General features: G+C 41.6%; 1 pseudogene; it reads left to right on the top strand.

Moving 5' to 3' along the window:
• The first annotated feature begins 3,833 nt into the window (after positions 1 to 3,833).
• On the top strand, positions 3,834 to 11,630 carry LOC148584150 (uncharacterized; annotated as a pseudogene).
• The last annotated feature ends 661 nt before the right edge of the window (positions 11,631 to 12,291 follow it).

Genomic DNA, 12,291 nt, shown 5'->3' with positions numbered 1-12,291 from the left:
TTCATAAAATAAAAAGAAAAGAAAGGAAAAGAATAAACCCGAGACTTGAACTTGAAGAGCCCCTATTCTTCTCCTTACAAAAGTCTCCCTCTTCTAGAGGCTTAAGGGTCTATTTATAGGCTTTAGAAGTCATAGACAAAGTAGTAAACCTAGGGATTTCGTAGGGTTTTGAGACCTATTACAATTTGTAGTTGGAAAACCCTAATATGGAAAGAATGTCAATCCAGCCGCCACTTGATAAGTCTCCTGCGCACGGGTGCGCTCGATCGCAGGTCTGCGATCGTTCCTTCTTTTGGCATGCGCTCGATCGCTCTTGGCCTGTTCGATGCTGTGTCCTCTCGGGTATGGCGCTCGATCGCAGGTACCCTGCGATGGATCGCAGTACCAGGGAGCTCCAATTGTCTCCATTTTCTCTTTTGAGCTCAAATCACCTAGTTTTACTTCATTTTCTTCCAAAAGCCTGTAAAAGTATGAAAAACACAAAAAAGAATTAAAATGGCCTAATTAATTAAAACCAAAGGATTAAAACATGCAAGTTAAGGGCTGAAAATATGAATATTTTAGCATTTATCAATGGTTTCTTACGGTAAGATCTTTGGACCATAAACCCATATGTTTGCGTTTGGGTGAGGGAGAGGAGGGAGGGCTGCATAGTATACTCTAAAAATTTTAAAATCAAAGCTTCATGGATGGTAGACGAGGAGTATAGACAGGTTATGGAAGAAGCTCGGGTGAATGGCGGGTTAGGAATGGTTAGGCATAAGTTGGCTAACTGCTAAGCCAGTCTATCCTTTTGGAGTTCACGAAAATTTGGAAATGCAACCAAGAAGATAAAATAGAAGACTAAGCAACTGGAATTATTATAGAGGGAAGAGGGTCCGAAAAATTGTGAGACGATTAAAGTGTTAAAGCTGAAGATTGATTTTATAATGGAACAAGAGGATATCAAATGGAAACAAAGAGCAAAACAGAATTGGTATCAACATGGGTACCAGAATACTCCTTTCTTTCATGCTTGGGCAAGCCATAAAAGGAAAATTAACAAGATTAAGTAGGTTATGGATGAGTCTAGGATCACGTGGAAGGAGCCGAAGGAGATTGGTGCTGCATTTGTACATCATTACACAACATTATTTACGACTAGGGAGGTCCAAGGTGTGCATGAGTGCTTAGGAGATATGGATGCCCTAGTAACGGGGGAGATGAATGTTGCACTTACTAGGACTTTTACGGTGGTTGAAGTGGATTTACACTTCACCAAATGCATCCATTGAAATCATCGGGTCCGGATGGTTTCTCAGCTTGCTTTTATCAAAATTCTTGGAAAATGGTGCAAGGAGAGGTATGTTGATGAGTGCCAAATATTGTATATTTGGGCCCCTTTAACTTATGTTTGTTAAGCTCTTAGCTGTGTTAATTTTTGATGTTTTTGTTAGTTTTGGTATTTTGAGGTGTTGAAGGTCATTAAGAGAGAACTGCGGTTTAAGGGTGGAAATAAGCAAAGGAGTTGAAGTTCCCTGGAAGTGCGATTGAGCGCACATGAGCGACGATCGAGCGCACCTGCACTCGATCCCATGCACGGCACGCTCGAGCGGATAACCACGTTAACCCTAGCATGCATCGCTTAAGTGCTGCGCTGCAGGAGCCCTTAAGAGCCGAGTGCGCTCGAGCGCACTTCGAGTGCGATCGAGCGCACTCACGCTGACCTGGCAGCGCAGAACCCTAGTTTTTATTATTTATAGACAACATTTTTCTCTTGTAAACACACATTGGGAGGCACCATTTTAAGCTAAAATACGACGTTTTGTCGTGCAGAAGCTTGTGCTTCATTTTTCATTGTAAGTTTTATTTTTCTCATGAAGTCAATTCAATTTTTTGTTGTTTTTGTTATCATGAGAGGCTAAAACCTTCAACTAAGGTTGAAGATGAAGCCTTGTCATTGATAAACATACATGTCTTGTCAATTTATACATACAATGAGATTATATTATGAAAGTGTGGTTCAAAAGCCAATTCAACAGTTTAATTAAGTTTAATTGATTAAATGTTGGTAGTATACTCATGCTCAATTTAATATTCGTTGTGTTTCGTTCGGGGGTACATCAAATGATTGGATTGAGACTAATATCCATTGTGATCTACGGATACAGTGGATGATTGGATCTCAATTAAATATTCGTTATGATTCTTTGAACGGATAGATTCATCGAATGATTTAATTTGCATGTTTACAACTTTTGAACAGTATATTTGGATTGAATATTGTATGCATAAAATGCAAGATATGTTGTTTGATTTGACGAGGGTGATTCGGAAACCTTAGTAATTTACCATTACTTTTTTTTTTTTTTTTTTTTTTTAATTTGTTTAGTTTTAGTTTATGATTTCGCACGACACAGTTACAAAAATTGGAACTAGGTTAAGATAGATTAGGTTAAACTAGAAAATTGATTCTTGCAAACACGCCTACCTGTGGATTTGACCTCGCACTTGCACACACTTTACTGCACAAGACTCGTGCGCTTGCGAGTACAATTAAATTTGTACATCAAATTTTGGCGCTGTTGCCGGGGAAACGTTTGATTTTGTAAAAATTGATTTTTTTTGTTTGAATTAATTTAATCTTTCTACTAGTTTAGGTAGATTTTTTTTTTTTTTTTCATTTTATTTATTTTGTTTTCTGCATTGATCTAAAAAAAAAAAAGAAAAAAAAAGGGTGCTTTGTGTTTCTGTGTTTTGTGCAATTTGGCGAAATTCAGTCATTGCTAGAGCGATCGAGCACAGCTTATCTATGCTTGATCGCACTCGGGCCTACTGCAGCGAGCAAGCATACCTGCGCTTGCCATTTTGTGCCTGCACTCGAAGCGCATATACGCTCGATCGCAAATTCCTGCGCTCGAGCGCATCTCCCTTGGTAGCATCAGCATACCAGAAGCAGCTAAGTGAAATTTTGTTCTGTAAATTCTTTGGGTTATTCTTGTTAAAATTTTGTTTCTGTTTTCTTATCTTTTGTTTGTTTATTCTTTCTTTTGTGAATATTTCATTATTTTTAGCTAGTTTATTTGAGCATTTGTGTTTGGTGCATGCTTGGTCAGAGATCCTTGAACCTAGAATTGATACCCTTAGACCCCGACATTGATAGAATTCTTAGGAGAACTCGAAGAGCACTTGTCGAGACTAGGGATAGAGGCGAAATGGGAGATCAACAAAATAACATAGAGGAACCTAGGGCTGAGCATGAGGATGCTAGAGCTGGAAATCCCGAGCAAGCTAGAGCTTGGAATGTGGACTTCACTACGTCACTTAGGGAGTTGTTCGCACCTGTGGACTTCACTACATCCCATTTGTGTATAGTGTTGCCACCAACCAATGGTACTCATTTTGATTTGAAACCTCATGTCATCCAACTCCTACCATCGTTCCATGGCCTAGAACTTGAAAATCCTTACAGTCATGTAAAGAAATTCATGGACATATGCGCCACTTTCAAATTTCAAAATTTCTCCGAAGAGTCTGTCCATCTCAGACTATTTCCTTTCTCTCTGCAAGACAAAGCCAGGGCATGGTTGGACTCCAACATGCCCGGATCCATTACATCTTGGGAAAGCTTGTTAAGCAAGTTCTATAACAAATATTTCCCAATGTCAAAGGTCAATGAATGCAGAAAGGAAATAAGTTCCTTCACTCAGGAGGAGGACGAGAAATTTTCGGAGTGTTGGGAAAGATTTAAGGAGTTGTTGATAAGATGCCTTCCACATGGTTATGAGAAGTGGAGACTCGTTCAGTTTTTCTACCAAGGATTGACCCAATCTAATCGTAGTATGATCGAGTCAATGAATGGAGGAGCATTCTTAAGTCTGACAGGGGATGCAGCATATAAGGCACTAGATAAGTTGTTTGACAGCTCACAGCAGTGGGATTTTTCGAGTTGTCGGGATAAATCTGCCCATATCCCCAAGAAATGTGGCATCTATGAGGTTAAGGAGGACACTGATTTGAGGATAAAGATAGATGCTCTAACCAAGAAGGTTGAAGCCCTTGCAGTGGGTCAATCCGCAAATGCTACCAACACATTCAATGTTGATGGCTGTTCAATCTGTGCTAATCCTATGCACTTAGCATAGAATTGTCCATTTTCACCGGCTTTTGCCGAGTGCTCCATGGAACAAGTGAACGCCTTCAATGACTTTAAGAAGCAAGAGAGCAGACCATACTCGGAGACATACAATCCAGGGTGGCGGAGCCACCTTAATTTCTCATGGACAGAGCCAACCAATGAATCAAGGATTTCCCTCACATGCTCAGAATCATGGTCGTTCAACTCAACCAGCGCAACATCCTGCGTCTTCGTCACAATCATCCCTGGAAGAAACAATGAAGGCATTCATACAATCGAATAGCCAGACCATTCAAGAGCTCAAAACTCTACCATGGCAAACACCCAAGCAATAGATGAAGTGAAGAATGCCACCATGGTTAACACCCAAGCAATTGCGAAGATGGAGAGTCAGATTGGACAGATAGCTAATCACTTGGGTGAGAGAGAAAAAGGGAAATTGCCCAGTCAGCCCATACCCAACCCAAAAGGTCAATATATGGTTGGGAATTCCTCAAGTTCTGCGCACGGGCAAGAACATGTGCAAGCAATTGTGACACTGAGGTCAGGGAGACAAGTGGACAATCGAGTGGTTGAGCAAGAAGAAGACCCCGCAGGGCAAGAAAAGGAACAGAGTGGCAACAAAGAGAAGAAAGATGCCAAGCCATCTACAGCCACACCCATTATTGAGGACCCTCCTAGGTCATTTGTGCCAAAAGCACCTTACCCTGAAAGGTTGCAAGCACCCAAGAAATGAGGGAAATTTGAGGACATTCTGGAGGTGTTCAAGCAAGTTCAAATCAATATTCATTTTTTGGACGTCATCCAACAAGTATCTTCATATGCCAAGTTCTTGAAGGACTTGATTACAGTGAAGAGGAAGACAAATGTTCCGAAGAAGGCATTCCTAACCGAGCAGGTTTCTTCAATCCTAAAATGCAAGTTGCCCCTCAAGCACAAGGACCCTGGATGGCCTACTATTTCTTGCATGATAGGAGTCAGACAAATTGAGAGGGCATTATTAGATCTTGGAGCAAGTGTCAATTTGTTGCCTTACTTAGTTTATGTGCAGTTGGGGCTAGGAGAGTTGAGGCCCACATCCATGACACTGCAATTAGCTGACAGGTCAGTGAAGGTTCCACGGGGAATAGTAGAGGATGTCCTGATTAAAGTGGATAAGTTTTATTTCCCCGTAGATTTTATTATGCTTGACACAGAGCCAGTTCCGGATGTGGGGAGTCAAATACCGGTGATCTTAGGGCGGCCATTTCTAGCTACGGCTAACGCCCTAATCAATTGTAGGACGGGGGTGATGAAGATTTCCTTTGGAAATATGACAGTGGAGTTGAATATTTTCCATATTAGAAAGCAACCATTGGAATATGAGGAAATGCAACAGTTCTGCTTGGTAGAGGAAATCATTGAGGAGGTTGTTGAAGAATCAAGCATAGAGGACCCCCTGGAGGCGTGCTTTGCTTAGTTCATAGAAGATTTGGACTTGGACAAGTTGCTTGAGCAAGCAGATACAATCTTGGAGACTGCTCTTCTGGTGAGCAGTGAGAAGGAGGAGACAATAGTACCTGATCCCCCCAAGAAGGAACTTAAACCTCTACTAGACACTCTCAAGTATAAGTTCCTAGGTCCAGCAGATTCTTTGCTTGTGATTATAGCTTCAGATTTGATTGATGCTCAAGAGGAGAAATTATTAGAGGTTTTAAGAGAACACAAAGAAGTTATCGGCTGGACTATTGAGGATATCAAGGGGATCAGCCCCTCGGTGGTGATGCATAAGATACATTTGGAGGAGAATGCCAAGCCATCAAAGGAGCCACAGAGGAGGCTTAACCCAGCTATGTAAGAGGTGGTGAGGACTGAAGTGATAAAGTTGTTGAATGCAGGGATCATTTATCCCATCTCTGACAGCAAGTGGGTGAGCTCGATTCATGTTGTGCCCAAGCGGGCTGGATTGACGGTAGTGAAGAACAAGGATGATGACTTGGTCCCAACTCGTATTCAATTAAGATGGAGAGTATGCATAGACTATCGGAAGTTGAATGCTGCCACCAGAAAGGATCACTTCCCGCTTCCATTTATTGATCAAATGGTGGAGCGCTTGGCTGGGCATGAGTACTATTGTTCTTTGGATGGTTATTCTGGATATAACCAGGTCCCTGTGGACCCTAAAGATCAGGAGAAGACGACGTTTACCTGTCATTTTGGGACTTTTGCCTACAGTCGCATGCCCTTTGGGTTATGCAACGCACCCGCTACTTTTCAGCGGTGCATGATCAGTGTTTGTTTTGACATGGTAGAGCGTTTTTTAGAGATTTTCATGGACGAATTCTCTGTCTTCGGTTCATCCTTTGATGAGTGTTTGCACCGCCTGACTTTGGTATTAGTACGGTGCAAGGAGAAGAACCTGGTACTCAATTGGGAGAAGTGCCATTTTATGGTCAAGCAAGGTATTGTATTAGGGCATATCATATCTCAGAGGGGGATAGAGGTTGATCAAGCAAAGGTGGATCTGATTTCCAACCTTCCACCCCCTCGCACAGTGAAGGAAGTTCGTTCTTTTCTGGGCCACGCAAGATTCTACATGCGGTTTATCCAGGACTTTAGCAAGATTTCCAGGCCCTTGTGTAAGTTGTTGGTGAAGGATGCCCCATTTGTATTCGATAAGGATTGCAAGAGAGCATTTGGGGACCTTAAGAGCATTCTGACGTCCACACCGATTATTCAGCCACCCAATTGGGGTGCACCTTTTGAGATCATGTGTGACGCATCGGATTATACAGTTGGAGCTATTTTGGGGCAGCGTGTTGATAGAGTCCCCCATGTCATTTACTATGCGAGTAGAACTCTGAACGAGGCACAACTCAACTACTCCACAGCGGAGAAGGAGTTGTTGGCAGTCGTTTTTGCACTAGACAAGTTTAGATCCTATTTGGTAGGATCTAAAGTCATCATCTTTTCGGATCACGCAGCATTGAAGTATCTTTTGTCCAAAAAATATGCTAAATCTCGTCTGATCCGATGGATTTTGCTACTTCAGGAGTTTGACATAGAAATTTGGGACAAGAAGGGTTCCGAAAATGTGGTGGCGGATCATTTGTCTAGATTGACTGTGGATTACACCAAGGACGCTAGCCCCATTTCGGAGACTTTCCCTGATGAGCACTTGATGCACATTGCTCATGAGCCCACATCATGGTTTGCTGATATAGTGAACTACCTCATCACCGGCCAATTGCCTCAGCAGTGGGGGCGACAAGATAGGTCTAAATTTTTGTCCATGGTGAAGCACTTTTTCTGGGACGATCTTTACCTGTTCAAGTATTGTCCCGATCAGATCATTAGGAGGTGTATACCTGAGCATGACCAATCCAATGTCATCTCCTTTTGTCATGATCGTGCTTGTGGAGGCCATTCAGTGCTATGAAGACCGCTGCCAAGATTTTGCAGTGTGGATTCTATTGGCCTACCCTTTTTAGAGATGCCCAAGCTTATTGCATTTCTTGTGAGCGTTGTCAGAAGCTCGGGAGTATCTCCAGGAGGAATATGATGCCCCTCAGTCCCATTTTGATCGTTGAGATTTTTGATGTATGGGGCATCGATTTCATGGGACCCTTCCCGAACTCATTTGGCTATCTGTACATCTTGGTTGCTGTGGACTATGTGTCCAAATGGGTGGAGGCGGTTGCATGCAAGACTAATGACCATAGAGTAGTGGTCCAGTTTTTTAGAGACACTATCTTTGCTCGCTTTGGTACGCCTCGAGCAATTATAAGTGATGGAGGTAAGCATTTTTGCAATCGGATTTTTGAGCAGTTGATGAAGAAGTATTTCATCACACATAAAGTTGCCACCCCGTATCACCCACAGACGAGTGGACAGGTTGAAGTTTCCAATCGAGAGATCAAGCACATTTTGGAAAAGACGGTAAACCCCAATAGAAAAGATTAGTCTATGCGATTGAGTGATGCACTATGGGCATATAGGATAGCTTTCAAGACCCCGATTGGGATGCCACCCTATCAGCTTGTGTACGGGAAGGCATGTCATCTTCCCGTGGAGTTGGAGCATAGAGCATATTAGGCCATCAAGCAGCTGAACTTCAATCTTTTGAAGGCTGGCTCACAAAGGAAGCTCCAACTCAATGAATTAGAGGAGCTGAGAAATGATGCTTATGATTTTGCGTGGTTGTACAAGGAACAGATGAAGAAGGCTCATGACCAGAGCATTTTGAGACGATCTTTTGAGCCTGGTGAGAAAGTCCTTTACAATTCTCGGCTGCATCTTTTCCTAGGCAAGTTGAAATCTCGGTGGACAGGCCCATTCATCATTCGGTCTGTTTTTCCTCATGGGGCTATCGAGATTGAGGATCCTAAGAATGGCAACACCTTCAAGGTAAATGGACAGAGATTAAAACCATTCTTAGAGTTGAGAAGTAAGGAGATCGAGACGACATTGTTGGAGGATCCGAGTTATTCTGAGTGATTGTCGTCTTTTGTGGAGAGTCTGGCTGAAGACTTAAAACTTAGCGCTTGTGGGAGGCAACCCTCATTCTTTCCCTTACCATTTTATCTTGTTTGTTTGTTTCTGTTGTGTTTTTCAGGGCAAGTGTCTACCATTCAAGTTTGGGGGAGCATTCTCCTACGTTACACCCGACTTGCGCCGCTCACCTGGTATTGTATCTCTGGACCCATTGAGGACAATGTGTCATTTCAGTTTGGGGGTGGGGTAGACATTTCTCTATCTTTTTCCTTGATTTTTCGTGTTAAGAAAAAAAAAAAATTGCTATGTTTTTGATTAAGCAAGGGTAACACATATTCTGTGGTTTGCATGTCATTGGTCTGTTTAGCATTTTGAACACATCATGTCATTAGGAACCTTAGTCTTTTGACTCATTGTTGGATTGAAGAGACTTCACATGTTTGAGTTTATCACCACGAGCACACTAGCATAAAATCGGTGAGGTATAATATTTGCCTTGATTAGGGTGTATTTTGAGATAGGTAGGATGAAGTATGATGAAACCTTGGCTTAAAGAAAAAAAAAATCAGTTTGAGCTTCTCATTGAGTAACCGGACCTCATGCCTCAGAAAGCATTGAGTGTTCGCGTAAAAAGATGAGAAACCTAACCTGGTTAGTTGTATGGCTAGTTTGGCTTCGTAGCCTAGTTGACTTGAGTAATTAAGCCCTTAGGAATGTTTCTACATCTAGTGCCCTAAAACCATTTGGTTTGGGAGTCTCTGGCCCAACACTTGTTACATAGGTCAATTAGAAAGCTTAAGGAAGCTAAGCATTGCACAGCCTACACATAAAAAAAATAAAAATAAAAAAATAAAAAAAAATTTTAAGCCTTGGTTGTTTCATTCAAGCGAATTCCTATCACTTTTAAGGTACACTTGAGTTTGAGAATAAATTGAAGCCTCATGATCATATGTTAGTCTCACATTGCACTTATTGGAACATGTGTTGTCTCAAATTTCCATCTTTGAGTTGAATGATTTGTGGTTGTCTTGATGATGTGTTTGTAGTGTTCACTGTGCTAAACTTGCTCATGATGTTAAAAACCGTATGTTTGTGTGGAAGTCCTTGTTTGTCAAATAACATAATGCATAAATATTTGTGGGTATCATTACTGTTAAGCCCTCACGAGACTTCACTCGTCCTCTAGGGATGCCTAGGGGTTTAAAAGGCTTATTGTATATGCTAAATGCAATCGTTTCTCCCACGACAGCGGACTTATGTTTCTTGTTTTCATTTTGTTTTGCTAAGGGACTAGCAAAAATGTAAGTTTGCGGTACTTGATTTTCTTAATTTTGATGTGTTCGATAGGGATATTAATGTCACCAATATAGCTCTTATTCCAAAAATTAGCAATCCTACTAGAATCACAAAATTTAGGCCAATTAGCCTTTGTAATGATATCTATAAACTCATTGCCAAAGTGTTAGCTAATAGAATGAAGAAGGTGTTACCTGCTATTATTTCTCCTACACAGAGTGCATTCATACCAGGTAGACTTATTGCGGATAACATACTGGTGGCGTTTGAAGCAATACATACTATGGATGGAAGGATGAAGGGGAGGGAGGGGCATATGGCTTTAAAATTGGATATGAGTAAAGCTTACGATAGGGTGGAGTGGGAGTTTTTGGAGATGATAATGCGCAAGATTGGGTTTAATGATCGGTGGGTTAAATTGACCATGACTTGTGTTCATACTGTCTCTTATTCAGTGGTGTTTCACGGGCAACCTTATGGCAAAATTATACCAACTCGGGGCATACGGCATGGAGATCCACTATCACCTTATTTTTTCATACTATGTGCAGAAGGGTTGAGTTTATTATTACAGAAGGCGAAGTGGGAAAGGAGAATCATTGGTCTTCCGATTACTAGGGGGAACTCGATTGAACCACTTGATTTTTGTTGACGACAGTCTTCTTTTCTGTAAAGTAAATAGTACTGAATGGATGCATATTCAGGAGATTCTAGAAACCTATGAGAGAGCTTCAGGGCAGAAATTGAAAAGGGCAAAGACCTCTTTGTTTTTTAGTAGGAATACCCCGCAGAGACAAGATCCCTTATCCTATCTTTGGCAAGGTTTCCTCCACACAAAGGTATGAGAAGTATTTAGGGCTTCCAACTCTACTTGGTAGATCTAAACAGAGTGCTTTCTCTAGCATAAAAGGGGGGATTTGGGACAGAATTTGTGGGTGGAAAGAGAAGTTTGTATCTCAAGCGGGAAAAGAAATCATGCTTAAAGCAGTTATTCAGGCTATCCCTACTTATTCGATGAGTGTATTTTTCCTACCCAAAACTCTTTGTCATGATATTAATTCTATGATGTCAAAGTTTTGGTGGGGACACACGGAGAATGATTCTAAAATGGCTTGGATGAGTTGGGAGAAGCTTGGAAGGGCTAAGGAGAAGGGTGGCATGGGGTTCAGAGATTTGGAATGTTTCAACTTAGCTCTTCTTGCTAAGCAAGTGGCTCATTCACAATAATGATTCATTGGTTGCTCAGATTTTTAAGGAGAAATATTATCCTAATGCATCTTTTCAAACTTCCAATTTAGGTACAAGACTCTCCTATGCTTGGAGGAGTATTTATTCGTCCAGAAAGCTCCTACAGGAGGGTATGATGTGGAGAGTCGGTGAGGGTAGGTCTATCAAAATTTGGTATGACAGGTGGATCCCTTCTCCATCTACTTATTAAGTACAATCCCCTATTAATACTCATGATCATGATGCTAGGGTGTGCTCTTTGATTGATGAAGATACCAAGTGGTGGAATAAGGCACTGGTGTATAGTACTTTCAGAAAGGAAGAAGCAGATATTATATGTGGTATGCCTATTTGTCCAAGACAACAGAGTGATCGAATGGTGTGCACAGGATCTCGGAAGGGGTTTTCAGTGTGAGAAGTGCTTACCATTTTGCTAAATCTATGGTGGAAAGTATTGCAGGGAGCAGCTCTATTACGGAACATAGTACCCAACTCTGGAGGGAGATCTGGCGTGTGAAGGGACCTAGAGTTCTAACGTCATGGGAAGGCTTTTGCTAATCTCCTACCTACTAAAGGAAATTTGCACAGAAGAGGTGTAGTTGAAGATCCTATGTGCCTTATTTGCAAGCTGGAACCCCAAATAGTAAGTAACGTTCTTTGGAATTGTCCGGCAGCTTCGGATGTCTGGCTTGAATGTCCTCCACGGATTCAAAAATGTGCTATTGCTGAGGACATTTTTTTGAATATTTTTAAGTAGTTGCATGACAAGTTTGGGATGGAAGATTTGCAGCTTATTGCAATTATGCTAGGCTTATTTGGCTTAGGCATAATAAGGTCATGTTTGGTGGGGAGTTACTGTCTCCCTCAGATTTAATAAGAAGAACAAGAGAGTAGCAAGAGGCCTCTAATTCTGCTGATCAATTCCGTCATGATAATCTGTTCAAGCCAATCATCTCCATGGAGGTTAGTTGGAAGCCGCTGCATATGGGTTCTGTCAAGGCTAATTGGGACGCTGCGGTTGATCAAGCTAGGGGAAAGATACGTATTGGCATTGTTGTTCATGTTTTTGAAGAAAAAGTCGTTGCTACACTTAGTTGTGTCTTATCTGCTCCTTTTGACCCAGCATCTGCGGAAGCCTATGCTGTTTGGAAGCTGGTTGAGTTCTGTTCCAGGAGGGG

The sequence above is a fragment of the Corylus avellana genome, chromosome 8, assembly GCF_965113065.1.
Source record: "Corylus avellana chromosome 8, dhCorAvel1.hap1.2, whole genome shotgun sequence".
Taxonomy (NCBI): Eukaryota; Viridiplantae; Streptophyta; class Magnoliopsida; order Fagales; family Betulaceae; genus Corylus; species Corylus avellana.
Note: the sequence above shows the minus strand (reverse complement) of the source record. Positions and strands in the feature narration are given on the sequence as shown.